At 53.5% G+C, this 6,063-nt stretch overlaps 1 non-coding gene across 1 annotated transcript; it reads left to right on the top strand.

Annotated features, from left to right (window-relative positions):
- The first annotated feature begins 3,003 nt into the window (after positions 1-3,003).
- TRNAN-GUU lies at positions 3,004-3,077 on the top strand. Its single transcript has one exon. It is a non-coding gene; the product is annotated as a tRNA-Asn (tRNA).
- The last annotated feature ends 2,986 nt before the right edge of the window (positions 3,078-6,063 follow it).

Genomic DNA, 6,063 nt, shown 5'->3' with positions numbered 1-6,063 from the left:
CACCTTCCAAATGGCCATTTTCACAGATGCCCCTTCCAGGGCACTGCCCTTGCTCAGCTGCACAGAGGACTTTTCATCCCCAATCCCTGCCCGGCACCCCCTCTGGCACCATTCCTGAGGGCCACCCTGCCTCACTCTCTTCCTGCCATATTGGGTCCACCAATAACTCATGTAGGAGAGACAGCTCCCATCCTCATTGGAAAAGGTCAGGCCAACAGCACACAGTTGTTTTTTCCTATTGCAGAGCCCAAGCTCAGAGACTCACCTTGGAGTGCAGGCACCCCTGTGCTCCCAGAAGACAAACCACCACTGTACAAAAAGGGATGAAAGGGCCTGCCAAAGTCTGGGATTGACCAAACAACCTTTAGATCTTCAGCCTAATACTCTCCCAAGTGAGCTACTTTGGCAGCTATGTTGCTATATTTTGGCCTGTTGCTTCTCTTTCCGGGAGTTTTTTGCAGCCGTTGCACATAAAAAGGACGTCATTGTGAGTGGCCCATGAAGACAAGACTCGCTTTTGCCTGCCTTGCTCAGCTTGACTTGCTGCCTCACCCGGTTCCTGCCCTAGTGCCCGGGTTGACCTGGTGGTGGAAGGGGACTGGGGGCCAGTGGCACGGGGAGGAAGTTGAGCTGGACCCTGAGCTAGACTAGACCCTGGCAGTGAGAGTCTGGCCACCACCTGCCGCCCCACCCTATTGTCCTGGCTTCCCCCACTGGGCGTCATTTCGGGAGGGAAGTGGGGCTTCTGCCTCCCCTCCCCGATTTTCACACCGCAGAGGAGTGCGAACAGGAAAACGAACGGCTGCTCCACATCCCCACTGGAGGAACCCGACGCCCTTAGCTGTGGGGAGTAAGAAGTGACTGTTGGCTGACAGGGTCTGTCCCCGAGGAGCTGGAGCAGCAGCTGCCGCCTCCCCCTCGGCTCCAGGCTGTGGGAAATGCTCATTGCCTGGCTGCATGGGCGGCTGCTGCTCCATGCTCTGGAGAGCGTCTGTATTGCTCTGTCAACCCCCCGTCTTCACTGAGCCAGTCTGGTAAGGTCCCAAGTGCCCCCTCCGGCCTGGCAGCTGAGAGTCTGTGCAGACATCAGCCCCCCTGCCAGCCCTACAGGCAGCAGCAGCACCAGCCCCCCAGCACCACAGGGGCACTCAATGCACTTCCTGTGGGGAAATGGCTCCCATGGAGTCGCTGACTTGGCTCCTTTCGCACTCTAGAGAGAGGAGCAGAACCAGGGCTATGGCTGATCTATAGGGCACCAGGTGAGTAGCAGATGGTTCAGGTGCTGAGAGTTTGCCTGACCCCTCAGGGACACAGTGTGAGGTGGTGTCCCAGGCATCTCTATGAAAGGAGCAGAACAGGATTTACTTGGGGTGGGAAGAGAATTGAGAGTGTCTCGGGGGGTTGTACAGAGGTATTGCCCCGGTGAGAGACTGGCTAAAACACAGGCCTCATTGTGAGCAAGATTCCAACCTGCACAGGGGAACCCTATTGGATTTTGACTCCAACACCTTAATCACTCAGCCATCAGCACAGTAATGCCCTAATGCCAGAGAATCACAATGCCCAGGTGTGAAGTCATCTGAACTACAGAATTCCCACAGCAAACCTGGCCCCCAAAGCACAGGGGGGATTGGGGGCTCATTCTCTTTGCTTAGCCATGTGCAGTCGCACAGCAGGATGCGGCTGGTGGGACAGGGATACTGAATGCTCAAGGGTCAGACCCAGGAAGGTTGAAGCTGCATAAGCTTCTTGCCCTGCAGACAGCCTGCTCAGAGAAAGGAAACTCCTGCAGAATCCGGACTGGCTGTGTATAGAGCACTTCCACCGCATTGCCCAGCGCCCCAGCGACAAGCCAGAGCTGTGGTCTGGGAGTGAGAGGCACAGGCAGAGCGCTGACTGGTAGCTCAGGGCTGGGATAGCAGGGGCTGCGGGCAGGGAGTCAGGGGCACCGGCAGAGCATTTAATTGAACCGATTTAAATCTCAGGTTTGATCATTCCTGGGACTGGACCTGGCTAGGACTCTCGGGCATCACTGAAGTGTTCTTGAAATCAGGTTCCAGCTTTGTCCGGCCCCCTCCTTTTCTGAGCTGGGCTGCAGCCCCTGACGCAGCCGCCCGCCCGCCTGCCGCGCGCAGAGCGGGCCCAGCAGAGGCCCCAGCAGGGACCGGGCGACTTGCCCGGCAAGGGCCCCTGGTGGGGCTGGCGGCCGGGCTCTCAGCGCAGAAGAGCCCGGGCTGGCCAGGGGAGTGCACCAGGCAGGGGTAGGGGCCAGACTGGAGGGCTGGAGCCGCGTGAGCAAGTGTGCGAGCAGAGCATCATGGGAGAGGAAGCAGGAGTAATCCAGTGTATTTTCCTGTTTAGTTTGCATCAAGGACAGAGTAACTGTACCTGACATTTGAGGCCTGAAAGCTTCACCCTCACCTGAAAAGTACTCACCATTAAGGGGTCTGGGTTCCAAACAGCAAAATGTTGTGGGAGATAGAAATTGATGTATGTTTTGTTCTTGCATTTGCTATTCCTGGTGTGTAAAGACAGAGGCATTTTTAATTTTTTTAGAATTCTTGTTAATGCTGCAGTGTTGAAATCACTTGCCCTAAGCTTATGCCATGCAATCTCTTTCATGGTATATTTTGGCCCTGAAAGGTAAAAGGCTGCTCTGGGGGTAGTGTTATGAAGTGAGGTAGCAAATGTTTGTTGCAGAGATGGTGCGTGTGCCACAAAAGTCATTCCCCCCCGTGACCCTGCTCTGGTTCCAGAGTCCAGGATTTGCAGAAACCCACCCACTGACCTGTGACTAACAATCTCGCCCTGCTAACTGTTCCAGCAAAACAGGCCAAAGAAAGTGTATGCGAGCGCTGTACCACAGCCCTGTTGCTCCTTTCGGTTCCTTCCCACAGAACTTTCGCTCCATACCAGTCCAGTTCCTTGCTGTTGCTTGGCTAACCACTGCATGCGTGTGCTATACCGTACCCTGAGCTGAGCTTTTGTGCTCAATGCAGGCGTGTCTCTGTGGCGCAATGGGTCAGCGCGTTCGGCTGTTAACCGAAAGGATGGTGGTTTGAGCCCACCCAGGGATGACACGAAGCCCGTGCTACTTCCTTGCTTCCCTGAGGCCTGTGGGGGAGCCTCAAAGGTCCCATTTTGCTGCCTCTTGGCCTCAGTGCTTTCAGCTGGTGGTCCAAAGAGCGGGCTGGATGCCATTCAGAAACCCATCTGCCAGCAGCCGTGCCGGAGGCTCAGGCTTAATCCTCAAAGCCGAGCACAAAAACTTTCAGCCGGGAACATTTCGCTCCCTTCCCGCCTCCGCCCAAGCGGCAAGGGAGAAGCGGAGGAGACACGCCGGCTCAAAGACGCCTCCCTCCCACTTCCCTGTACGCTGTGCAAAGCTCTTGGCCTGCCTCATGCCTCGTCAGGAAAGCACGGCCATGCGGCCCAAGTCTGAGTCACGTCCGCAGCCCGCCCCGCCCCGGCTGACGGCCGCGCAGAGCCACGCGAGTCAATGGCAGGTCGAGTCGGGAGCCTCGGCTCTTTCCCCTGACAGCCACACACACAGCGCTGCCTAGCGCCCCCAGAGCCTCCCTCGTGTTCTCCCGCAGCAGCCTGCCGGGGTGGTGGGAAAAGGGGACCAGGAAGCACTGCAGCCTCCTTCCAGGACAGGAGGCCCTCACCACGCCTAGGCCTCCCTCTTGCCTTCAGCCCAGGCAGCCAGAGGTGCCGGGGAGCTCCCTGGCAGGCCGCTTCGCCTCAGCCACCTCTTGCCTCATGGCCTAGGCTCTTGGTGCTCTGCTGGTCACCGGCTCGCTTGAAGGCCCAGAGGGAAAAGAAACAAGCGCATGCGTAGCAGAGGATGGTTTCGATCCATCGACCTCTGGGTTATAGGCCCAGCACACTCCCGCTGCGCCACTCTGCTGCTTCTTCACACCCTCCCCCTGCCACCTAGCCGCCACTATCCGGATTAGTGCCTTACGCGCTCTCGTGCTGGCAGGCAGATGCGCAGGCTGCTAGGCAGCTGCCCTGGTCACAGGATTTTACAGCTTCTACAGGGTAAAAGGGATCTATTTGGGGTTTGGACCCCATTGGGAGCTGGGTAGCTGAGTGCCGGAGACGGGAGCACTTCTTAAACAGTTTTCAGTTAAGCTTTCAAGCTTGTGAGGGACGAGGTTCAGCCTTGGACCCGTGTCTGCAGCAGGCAAGCGCGTCTGGCTCAATCGCCCCCCCCCCCCCGCTGTATTAGCAGACTAAAACACGCAGCGAACGCACACGCCTTGCAAAGGAACGGGAGCCAGGATCTCGAACAAAAGTCAACATTTTATTAAGATAACGTTCAAAGAAAAAAAAAGTGTACAGTACAGAGTTTCAGCATAGAATTTCTGGTGCTCAGGGAACAACGTACAGCTTACCCAAGGGATGCGAAGTTCGGTTTAAGATCGGGTGGCATAAGGAATACATAATCTACAATAGCCCTGACTGGGGGGTAAAAGGTTAACGTACAGATACTGAGTTAGGAGGGTATGTTGTCCATAGGAGGGCTACGTTCGGGTGTGGAATATAACGAGCGGTTACGATGATGAGGATGGATTGACCCGCGTTTGGTGAGTTTTAACGTTCGGTGTTTTGGAATCTTTGCCACAATCTAGTTGAAGCAGGGTCAGTATGAAGTCTGCCCTGCCATCTGTTGGTGATGTGTTGTCAAGGCCTTTTGGGGCTGATGTCATTTGCATGGTTACACCCACCCCGGATTGCATGATGGGAGTGCTTGTCCAAACGGTCATTTCAGCTGCTGCGATATCCCCAGTCTCTTTGTTATTGGGGCAGGAGTAATCCAGTGTATTTTCCTGTTGATTTTGGATCAAGGACAGAGTAACTGTACCTGGCATTTGAGGCCTGAGAGCGTCACCCTCTCCTGAAAAGTACTCACCATTTAGGGGTATGGGTTCCTAACGGCCGCTCGTGGAGGGAGGTAGAAATGGATGTTTGTTGGTGTCTTGCAGGTGCTGCTGATGTCCTTTCTGCTGTCCCTGGTGTGGAAAAACAGAGGCAGAGACGGTTTTGAATCTCTTCAAATTGTTGTTAGTGCTGCAGTTGCTCACCCTAAGCTTATGCCGTTAGATCTCTTTCACGGTGTATTTTGGTCCTGAGAGGTAAAAGGTGTGTTGTTAGGGAGTGAGGTAGCAAACGTTAGTTGCAGAGGTGGTGCATGTGCCACAGAAGTCGTGTGCCCCCCTTGCCCCCGCTCCTGTCCAAGAGTCCAGTATTTCCATAAACCCACCCACTGACCTGTGACTAACAATTTCACTCTGCTAACTCTTCCAGCAAAACTTTTCTACCAGGTTCTTATGCAGCGGTATATTTCTACCAACTTTAGCTTTTAAGTACCATCAAAGACAACCTGTTTAAGTATAACTCAAATTCCTGCTTCTGCATTGAAGATTTTCAGTGTATGCTATAACACATTATTTAAAAAAAGAGTAATAATTAATTCTATTTTTAAACTAAAGAGAAGAAAACCATAAGATATGTGCTTAGAGATTGCTAAAGAATCCCATGGTGCAAAACACAAATATTGATTTTCAATCTCTTTTAACTTGCTATTGTTTGGAACCCATGTGTCTTGTCTAAAGATTTTTATGTTGGTTTGGGTGAGTTCTGAAATCAAGAACTGCTAAGTACCGTTCTACTGTTCTTGATTCATGTCACCAGGATTACTACACTTAATTACTCTTGCCCTAATAAGAAAGAGTTTGGAGATCCCACAGCAGCCAAAATCACCATTTGGACAAGCACCCCCATCATGCAATGCGGGGTGGGTATGACCATGCACATCAGCAACTAAATGCCTTTGCATCACATCACCAACAGATGGCAGGGTAGAGTTCATTCTGACCCTGCTTACACCCTCCCCCCCAGCCAAGAATTGGTGGTCCTGATACATCACATTCCCTGTTATACCAACTCATTGGTATTGAATGCTGAAGTTATGGCTAGCAAAAGTAGCCACCCATCTCTGCCCTGTAGCATCCAGCTTAGCCCTTGTTAACACAGAAGTCAGTGGATTGTTCTCTG

Source organism: Mauremys reevesii, linkage group 17, assembly GCF_016161935.1.
Source record: "Mauremys reevesii isolate NIE-2019 linkage group 17, ASM1616193v1, whole genome shotgun sequence".
Taxonomy (NCBI): Eukaryota; Metazoa; Chordata; order Testudines; family Geoemydidae; genus Mauremys; species Mauremys reevesii.
This window is presented reverse-complemented; position numbering and strand designations above follow the sequence as displayed.